This window comes from Nilaparvata lugens, chromosome 2, assembly GCF_014356525.2.
Source record: "Nilaparvata lugens isolate BPH chromosome 2, ASM1435652v1, whole genome shotgun sequence".
Lineage (NCBI taxonomy): Eukaryota > Metazoa > Arthropoda > Insecta > Hemiptera > Delphacidae > Nilaparvata > Nilaparvata lugens.
Window position 1 is genome coordinate 68,369,182 of NC_052505.1, and position 11,368 is coordinate 68,380,549.

The following is an 11,368-nucleotide window of genomic DNA, read 5'->3' on the forward strand; positions in this document are numbered from 1 at the left end:
TTGATTACCCTTACTTGATTCAAGGATAATCTGTCTGTACTGCTCAGGCAAGTATAGATTTGACTGACGTCTCAAGTTCTTCTCTATGCGACCAAAGTCACGATCAGAATCCAAATACGAATGACCCACCTCTGGGAACTTATGATCAATTGTTTTGAAGTAGCCCCTGTAAATCAAATACTGGTATAAACAAACAATCTGGAAGTTTTTGTTCTGACCAGAACATGAATCTGTCCAAATTATCAAGTGATCAGTTTCTCGAAGTTTAGGGACAAGTTCAATTACAGTCAACAATGAACTGGCAATTTCTACACTTCCTCGACTTGCTACATCTTCTGTCCAATTGCAAAACACAGCTCTATTGACATCCAAAGATGTTATGTGTAAGCCTAGGTTATAAAACCACATTTGACGCTTATAAAATGCTTTGGATGTTGTTAAACGTGGTAGTGGCATAGTTTGTTGTAGATCCATTGTTAAGAATGCGTTTTTTGCATCAGACCTTGCAAATTCTTTATCATTTTCTTGTGCCTTGTAAGCTGCATTCAACATTTCGAGATGCTCTTCAGTACATTTCCCTGAATTGCATGTACTACACGTGTCACTTTTTGGATGTGAAAATGACAAGTTGAACTCCTTAACAAAGATGGATCGATACATAGACTCTTTGACAAGAAAATTTTCTGGTACTTTATCAATCTTACATTTTTCAATATAAAGTTTATGCATTTTTGGCAAACTCAATAGAGGGGACAGATATTCTTTGTTTGGATTATTGTTTCTTGAATAGTGAGAACGTTCAGCTGGGAAAGATTTAATATGAGAAATAATATAAAGTTTTACATCATCACCGATTTTTCTCGGCCTGTTGTTGTGTTTGCCTCGTTTGTCAGGGTCAGGAGCTGAAACACCCGGCTTCATCTTACTTTGGATTATTGCAATCTTCCTTCTACCAACTTGATACAATGATAACAATGCATTTTTACAAACTGGTAAATTCTCCCCATTTATTGAAATACTGTATTTGTATGATGCATTCTTGTGCTTAGTGGCTCCTTTTCGGTGGCGCTTGGTAGTCGACTTAGAAATACACTTAAAAAGCAGAACATTTTTCCCATTGACATCAAGCTGGTAATAATCATTGAGTAGTTTTTCTCTCTGCTTTAAATTGAATCGGTCTGAGCACTTTAGTTTACATGATTCATTGCACAAATTCCCCTCATTTATACTTTTACTTGGCATTATGATACCTTTCTGAGAAGTATAGCTTTCCCCTCTTTCTCGATATTTTGCAGCAACAACCTTTTTCCACTGATCCACATTTCTAATCCTCTTGCGTGAATTCTTTTGTTTCTTTGGGGGAGGTCCATCCTCATCTGAGTTACTGAGCTCAGCAGATTCAGGTTTTTGACTTTCAGCATTTTCTTCAGCAGGGGAACAACAGGCACTGTGATTGTTTGAACTCTGAAAATTTTTAAAAGAAGTGGCCCCACCCAAAAAAATACTTCTATTTTGATCTCGTTGAGGGGTTCCAGGTATGAAATCATTAAATTCATTTTTTTCAAGGATTTGTTGGATTCATTGCAATATTGAGAGGTACAACTTACTTGCACTTTTGTTATAATAATAATCACATTAACTTATTTTTAATATTATCATATTGTTCAGGTAGGTTGGGTATTTTTTTAGAACATACTTGGCAAGCCACTTACTATATTTTCATTGGAATACATTGTAATAAACATTAATTTATGCAATAGGTACATTATAATAAGTAGGGTAGCCTACGCAACCTTCTGAACAAATTTAATAACTTATTACCTACAGTAAAATTAAAACATACTCACCATTGATGTTGAAATTTGTTATGTTGTCCTCTAGTTCATTCTTCTCTCTAGAAACATTGCTCACAGATCCGTCCAAGGCAGTATCTGAAGAAAAGAGAACAAACTTATCAAATTTCATGAAAATAAATTGTATTTATATTGACTGCAACAATTTTAGAAAGCTCTAAAATATATACTGTATTTATAATTAAATGCAGGTCCCATTGTGATTAAAAATAGGTTATTATTGGCAAGTTGCTTACTGGATCTATAACTTTGAAGGCTACATGAATATTATCACTTGCACGATCAACCTGTTCTTCTTGTAATGCTAATTCTACAAGTCTTTAAATTCTATTCATACTATTGAAATAGTAAAAACTAGTTATGACTGAGTACGGTCCTGTAAATAGACTGTAAACTGCTCAAACAGCACTTACGTTATAATTAGAATAGGATGTCTATATTACATGTTTCTTCTGAGAAAGAAAATCAGAGAATGTTTATGAATATTCAATAAATTATTCATACATAATATCAATCTTGATAGTCTACTGTACTTTTCAAATGAAAAGGTATGAGTTTGTGAATCTATACAATCCTTTACCTACTTGGTAGTCAAGTTTCAATAATAATTGATAAAATTACCATTATCAGGTTATGCTTAATATGAAAAGTTATTCTAATATCTAATTAAATTAAAGAGTTTTTTTATTGAAGGTGAATTTTGAGCCCATAAATAAGCCTCTACCACTTATCCTCAAACTAACCTTAATAAGCATGAAGTACAGAAAGTTTGCTTACCTTTGGGTGCATCCGTGCATTAGTTGCATTTAATTTATGTACTAAATCCACAAGTCTTCTTCCCCGTGAGTTTGAATACATTTCGCTCCTCCGTTTATGGAAAACAAACAGTACCTAGTCTGGATAGCTAATAATTGATTCAAAAGTTCAAAAGTAATGGCGTGCATCTAGAACTAGGACAAATTTTTAAGGTTAGGGCTAGCACAATAATAGTTGCTAGTCTAGTGGAAGAAGGAGCTATGATGCGAGCTTGCCAGAGCGCTCTGGTGGATGAAGGTGTCATGAGCAGTAGAAGTGTACATGGCACCTTTATCTGCTAAGAAAGCATTCAACAAGTGTTACATACCACCTTTATACTTTCAATATCTCCTTAAATATTGCAATATGAGAGTGTATGATAGTGCCATCAGTTAGAAGCACACTTAACACCTTCATCTGTGCAAAAAACACAATTTCTCAAAAAATGTCACTTGACACCTTCATCCTCCAATGCCTTCAATTTGCTGTAGGAAATTATTACCTTTATTATATTCAAATTACCTTTAAAACTTAACAATAAAAGTTCAAAATGGCTTCCTCCACTAGTAATGCAGGTTCGAACACGTTTCATAACATTTGCAGCCACTTTTCGTAGTGTTTGCTCAGAAATGATTTTAATCTCACTTTCAATATTAGCCTTCAATTCGTCAAGTGTAGGAGGATTGTTATTAAGAACAATTCTCTCAAAGAAAAAAGTCAGCTGGAGTAAGATCTGGGGATCTTGGCGGCCACAATCCTTTTGAAATCACACGATGGTCAAAAAATTCTCATAACATATTCATTGTTTCAGCAGAAGTATGGTATGTTGCATTATCCTGCTGAAACCAACAATCGTCTAATTCCAACTACCTAATACTTGATAAAAATTGAATTCATAAACTTACACTTGATAAAAAACAACACTTGATTCTACTACCCTTCTAAAACAAAAATCCAAGCTGGCTAAACAGGAAAACTGCTAAAATTCCAAACTGCTTGGGAATGAAAACGGAAGTTCTCTTGTGTTCTTGGAGCAAGGGAAGTGGCAGTAGCTTTGGGGGTTATCAAAGCGATGGTAGCACAAAAATGAGGGAAGTTTGAACATTTCATACTGAATGAGAAAGAATAGGAATAGCTTATTGGACTTATAAAAATTAATCAATTCTCGATTCAACAAGGACATGATAGAGCTGAACCAGAAATAATCTAGGACACAATTCTTGTAAAAAATAAAATTTTCTTATCAAGCCAAACATCTCTTCTTTTATTTTCTGAATGTGATCAAACCAAGAGAGTCTGTGATCTATTAGTAGCCCAGATATTTCACACACGTCGCTTCCTCTATCCCATCGCATTGGCAGGTTAATTGCCTTTCAGAACAGCTGAATTTGTGATAACGGAGGCTATAATCAATATCAGAATAAATGTTACAAAGTCTAATAAAATTTGACTCTAGCATTCAACAACAGCCTATTCTTACTAAACAACCAATGTACTAGTATGTGCCCGAGATCGGTTTGCATTTTTTTTCTTTAAGAATAGCATCGTTGTCTCCCTCATAAAATATAGCTGTATAATCTGCAAACGATATTATGTCACCTTTTGTCTTGTCATTACACAGATGATTCACATATACCAGAAATAGGATACAGGAAAGTACTGACCCTTCCAAATTGTAACTATTAATCCTCAATCACAGAGTTCATCATTATTATTAAAAAGAAAGATAGGAGCTAATAGTTTTGGTAGGTGTGATATAAATATAAATATAACGTTTTCAATAAATTGTTTAGTAAAACTCTTCACGATGATTATCATTTTTATTATAAACAAAAAAGATTACTAGTTTAAAAATATTAATGAGATTGATATAGACAATAATAAGTGCTACTCGCTTGGTTAATCTGTTGTGGTCGCTCATGTTTTAGGAAAAAAAATTATTATTAAATTAATTTTTGGGACTGAAAACTGTACACAAAAACTATTATCTAAACTTTACCTTGGTTGTCCCTTGGCCCGCACCTCAAGTTCCAGATAAAAATCACCCCCGACGTTAATTTTAGAAAATATAATATATGAAAAAAACTTCTACAAGGTGATTGAATGAAAACACCACATTTCCCTACAAGAATCCAAATCCTGAAAATACAATTATGTAGGTTTAAACTGCCCGGACTAAGACAGCCTACAATTGAATTCTCAGGACAAGATCCTTTCAGGTAAGCAATGCCTTAACACAATCACTTGTAGCTCACAAAACAATTGAAAGAATCAAATGAAAAATTCAAAATCTATTTATGTGATACACTCCAGTTCTTGACTTGTAGATCAAAAGCCAACTCACTTTTTTAAGCATGGAGTTTAAAAGCATAATATTACCTTTGAGAAACGAAATAAAATGCACGTTTCATCTTTACACATTGGAGATCTAATCGCTTTATAAATTACATTTAATAATTAAATCCACGACTAGATTTCCAACTCGCAAAATAATATTTCAATTTCAGTTTGATGTCATGTATGACAGCATTGTTTTATGCAGAATTGCCTATTTCTCAAAGTAAACAAAAAACTAATTCTACATTAGAGAACAAGTATCAAATGAGAATTCTTCATCTCCAACCATACATGCCCTTACATAATTGTGAATTCTGAAAGATCTAAGAGTTTCACAGTAATGGAACTCTAGAAAAAAACGTTTTCCTGTTTCAAGATGTTCAACCAACGAAGTGTCCTATAGATTTTCTTATCAACTTGTTACCGACTTGACAGATAATACTTGAATGAATTTTTAATTATGATTAAGAGACTTGAATTCATTTAATAGTTATAAATAATATAAATTACTATTGTTGGTAGCCATCATGTGAGTGATGAATTATTAGAAAGATAATAACGTTTCACAATCTAGCAATTTGTATGACACTATTCCTGAACAAGTCTATATTATTGTACTTTTTTGTGGTAACTTGTTCACTTCGAAACTTGTCCTCTCATATTTTGTATATTTTGAGTGAGTTTGACATTTACCTTGATCAGTAATTTGTAATATGGAGATTTACAACTTGAGATGACAAATGTTTTGTTTTTTTTTTAATTTTTTATAATGGATAATTCATTTTTAAGATGCAGCAAATACTAAAAGTAATGTATACAGGTTCTAGGTCGATTGACATAATAATTATTCATCTTCAATATTGTAAATAATTATAAATGAAAAATGTTTTTGTCTATTAGAGATTTAGGCAAATTGGTTGCCTTTATGTAAATGAATTTGATTTGAACAAAGTTTTTAGTAGTAAATATTTTTAATCTACAAGAAACAGTGAAGAGATGTTTAGCTGGGCTGCATCAAACAGAAACGTATCACTGGATTATCAGATCTCTGAATCCATACTTTTCCAGCTTCATGTATTCACTTTTCTCATAAGAAGTTGATCTAACATAAAACGTAACAACTTTTACATAGGAACTGTTAGGCCCGGTTTCTATGACACATATTAAATGTAATGGACCATTAACCCTATGGATTTAATAGTACATTAGATTTGATAAATGTCCAAAAAACTGGGTCTTACTGTTAACATTCTGATATCCCTATTATTTATCTATTTGTGTGTTTGAACATTAAATCAAATCCAAATGACGAATGATCCTTCTTGATGCAACCCAACTTCACAGAATACATTTATTTTCATGATTCGTCTTTGATTTGCCTTTCATCACTACTAATTAATTGATCATTGTTAATTATTATTATTAGAATTTCAATGTTTTCTATTTGATACAATTGATAAATTAACCATGTATAAAACTTATACTTGTTCATAAGCCTCAAAATCTACTTTACAGCATATTGGAAGTATTTTACTACATTCTTGTAATTTTATGAATTGTATATTTTTTGTAAATATAATATTAATACTCTTGTAGAATACATTTATTTTTATCAGTGGCCTCCTTGATTTTTGAATATCCTTGTTATTTCTTCGTTGTTTGGATTCACACTTCCCAATGCTTCAGGAAAATACGTCAACATCCTATTCCAAAGTGCTTCTGTTATTAGAGGTTGAGCAATCTGGAATGAAGTGTGATAATTACTAATTAGTGATTACATAATATAATTGCATAATAATAATTATGATGATAATAATAATACTGAGGGTGATGCCCACATGAGCTCTTAGGCTTGTGCGTGGGTAATGAGTGAGAGGGATGATTATGAGAGACGACGACTACTTTTTAGGTAGTCGGGACCGACAGCTTAGGCGGTTGAAGACGAACCACTATCGCATGTCGGATGTGGGAGCGATTATTTTCTGTGGTACCACAAATGCAGCGCATATGGAATACATTGGCAGGCATGGCAGTGGCACTGATACTTCCACATGGTGTTGCGCGCTGTAGTATGCGATTATTTTCCTGGATTGTCGTACCACTGGTTTGAGCACTACGCTTCCCCTAGCTTCTGTACCACAGTCGCAGTCGCTGTGACTTTGAAAACATCTGTATGATAAAAACATCTGATAGAAACACCCGAGTATGATACAAACATCTGAAAACTGTTGCACTAATGCGCGTTTTCTCGAATGTAGTGTGAAAGTTTCTCTGCGTTAGGCTAGTTACACACTCATTCGGATCGTTTCGTTTTCGGCAAATTCCGATAAGTGTGAAACGGTAATTCGGTACCGAATAGAAACCGCATAGAACCGAACGCCCACTTTACTCTAATAAATTCCATCAGGTTTCAATTCGTTGCTAGCGAGAGGCTACTTTCACACACTTTCGGTTCGGTTCGTTTCGTTTTCGGCAAATTCCGATAAGTGTGAAACGATGTATCGGTTTGAATTCGGTACCGAATAGCAACCGCATAGCACCGAACGCCCCCTCGACACGAATAGGATTCATTATAATCGAATTCGTTGCTGGGGAAACAGGAAAAACAAAGTCTTTTACACATGCTTGCCTTTTTTGTTTTTATTTTAACCTGATATTGTGATTATCTGTTTCAAAATTTTCCAAGTCAAAATAATATGGTCAATTCATTTCTGTTAGTTCACAGAAAAATTTTTTTATCAATGAATAGTTTGATAAAAAATATGAAAGATATAAATAAAAACTAAGGGGGAATTTTCATTTTTTTATTTGTTTTTTATTTTTCCACGAATATTACATGATTTCATCAATGGAGAGGAGAGATGAAGTTTATATACCATGTGTCAAAACAAGGAACAAATTTTCAATTTAAAAAAAATAATCTCTCTGAACATCCAAAATTAACATAATGAAAAAGAAACTATTTAAATAATTCACAATTTTTAATTAACTTTAAAATTTTGTTGTTCAAGAAATAACATCTTACAATTTAACATCAGCTGTTATATTTAAATATACCAGCATGAACTGTGAAAATCCAAACATAGCTATGTTTGAGAAGAAAATACCTAATAAATTAGAACCGTACGAATTAAAACCTGACATGTATGAAAGCCTCATTCGTTTTCGGTAAAGAACCGAACCGAATGAAACCGAAAGCGTGTAAAGCTAGCCTTAGTCGTATTGTTCTGTGGTATGTCGGTCCCACATCCCACATACGATAGTGGTTAATCTGCAACCGGCCTTATCGTCTCCTCCGGAAGACGGGGTGGCCTTATCTCTGTGATTGTGCTGTGGTAAAAAACTTTTGCCCCAGTCGAGATTCGAACTCGGGTTCTCTTGATTACTAAACCAGCGCGTTATCACTTACTCCAACAAGCCACCCACTTCCATAACTAACACAAGGTATCCTAAAAAGAGCACAAATAAGAAAACCTATTGCTTCTATGGGATGGGATGTATTATTTGTTTGAATGATGTATTTAAATAGGGCTACTTGAATGGTTTGATTATAAAAAGTGTCAAAATGTTGAGAATAGCATTAGTACCTACTCGAAACAATAGTCAACCGCACGGAAATAGTCTGATGGAAATTGGAACGGCTGAGTACCTCCTCACCCCACCTCCACCACACCCACACAAAAAGACGTTGCCAATTTGTCAGGTGTATTATAAAATATTGATTAATATTCATTTATAAAAATATTAGTTAATTATCATTCATAATCAGACGTGTACAGCATAGATCAACTCTTATATTGCAAATTTGAACACATCTGTTCCAATTTCCATCGGACTATTTTCGAGCGGTTGACTATATTCGTGTTTTATAAAGGTGCGTACAGACTTATGCACCACGAACACGCGCATTTCAGTTTCCATCAGCTAATTATATTCTTAATCTTCCGGTAGTCGCGCCCTACTCAATCACACGAGCGGTTGCGAGTTGTATTTTGTACAACATCCAATTTTCCAAGTAGTGTTATGTACTCTGTTTACTGTCAAAACATATTAATTAATTGTATAATTACTCTCTCCATCTTCTTGGATTATTTTACGCCTATGAGCATTTGAATGATTAGTTACTATTTCATAGCCCAATAAGGTACATCAAGCAAAGCCATCAATTCTGTGTTATTGGTTCGTTTACAGTCCCCGTATACAGTCTTTCCCTATCTTATGCACAGTACGACTTATGCACTGTCGCGACTAAATGGCACCTAAAGACTGAACCATTGCTCGGTTGATACTGCAACTCAGTGGAATGATGGGGGAAAAGTTTTGGAATGCATTGGTGACACATTCACTGACACCACCCCATTCAATAGTTTTGTGCAGCAAAAAACTGATACTGTTGTACTTTTTACAACAGCGCGACTGCCGGAAGGTTAATGGAATAATTGAAATTGTATAAATTAATAGAACTATAAATAACTATAGTCCAAGAGATATTACTTTTAACATTGAAAGAGGGGGAACCGATTCCTCCTTCCACAGTTCATAGCGTGGAGAGGAGTAAGCTTACTGTGCACAATTGGATGCTGACACAGAAGTAGGGGAGACTGCTGTTAGGTAGTAGGAGTGATGAGTGAAGGAGAGAGCATCGGGCCTCCGTATACCTAGTGGTGTAGCGGATTCTCCTAAGATCTGAATCCCCTGCATCACAAGTTTGCATGTTTCTATCTGGACTAAGTATGGAGGAAGTGGCCTGAAAATGCACGCGCGCTCCCCCGGGATCTGCATAGATTTCTCAACCTCTGGTTGAATGATTTGCTTCCAGAGGAGGGAAAACCACCAACCAGGGGGGCACCACAGCTGACTCATGTGATGTCTGTGTAAGTTCGTGACTCTGTCCCTGAAAGTAGCCTGGCCTATGAGTGTATGACTCCAGACTATGAGAGGTTCATGGCTTACTTTCCTTTCGTCACAATTATTAAACTGCGTTAAGGGAGCAACGATCCCGCAGTATATGACACGTCAAAGTTTAATCTAATATCTACCATCCTTCATATTTCAACACAACAGTGGCTTGACCGAATCGCCTGAATTCTCCGTCTCTGGAAGTAGCTGGGCACAGGGAAAATTGAGTGCTGGAATTCACATCATTCTTGGAATGTTACTTGTCATTTCTTGATTCCTCTCTTATTTTCTCATATTGTAAAAAATGGTTTCTAGTATATAGTATAGTCTCTAGTATTCAGTATATTTAGTTTCTCATAACATTTTTTTCTTCACTAATATAAAATAGCTTTTTTTCCTTGTTTCTTTCTCTCGATTTTCAATTTCTTTGTAAAGTGATTATCGTAATTTTTTGATTGGGGAGCAATTTTTGGGGTTTTCCCATATGCTATCATATTGTTGTAAATAAATAAATAAATTTCGGGGTAGCCAGTGAGAGACCAGACTATGGGAACTTGGGTACCCTCGTCTCTGGAAGTAGCAGGCATGCAAAATTACTATGTGCTTTTCAGAGCATAGTTCAACCCAGACTGTGGGTAGCGTACGTCTTCGCATCCCCTTTGTGCGCCTGTATGGTGGACGTGCAAGTGCCCACCTTGGAGACATATACAATTGGGGACCGCGAGTCTTTTTCCTGGCCTGTAGAAAAGTTAGAGGATACGTCCGGGCCCGACCAGCCCACGTACCGCCGAAACTGCGCAGTGCCCCGACCGAGGTGGACAGTCTATTGGGTGCCCCGAAATTTGATTATCATCAAAGATATCATCAACATCATCATTATGGCGTGTTTTGAGAAAGATTTGGGCCAGCAAAGAGATGCAGCCCCCGACCGTTGCTCACTCACTTGACACTCTCAATGACTTTTTCACTGACATCCCTATGGGTTTGGACCAAGCCCGTGCTCATAATTCTCTGCCAGAAATCCATTCAAATGAAGACTTCTACTTTTCGGATTTACTGTTTTTCTGGCTATCAGGAAAATAAAAGTGATGGTATTGGAACTGATGATACCTCAATCCTTCTCCTGAAGATCCTTCTATTTTTATTTCTCTTGAAAAAATGTCTAACCATCTCTCTCTTTCAGATTATACGTAGGTCCATCAGCTTATTACCTGTCTTGTCAAAGGTTCTAGAGATAATCGCTCACTCTCAAATGACTCATGACTCAAATGATTTATGGCTCTGGTTTGGTCACTGATTTTCAGTCTTGGTTACAAGCTGGTTGCAGTACCACCTCGACTCTGCTGAGAGTTGCTGATGATATCCGAAGGGCTATGGATGGTAGACAGTTAATTGTTTTAGTATTAATTAAATTTAGTAAGGCTTTTGAATTTTTTTTCACCCCATCATCTTGTATTAACTTCGTAAATTAGGGTTTTCAAACA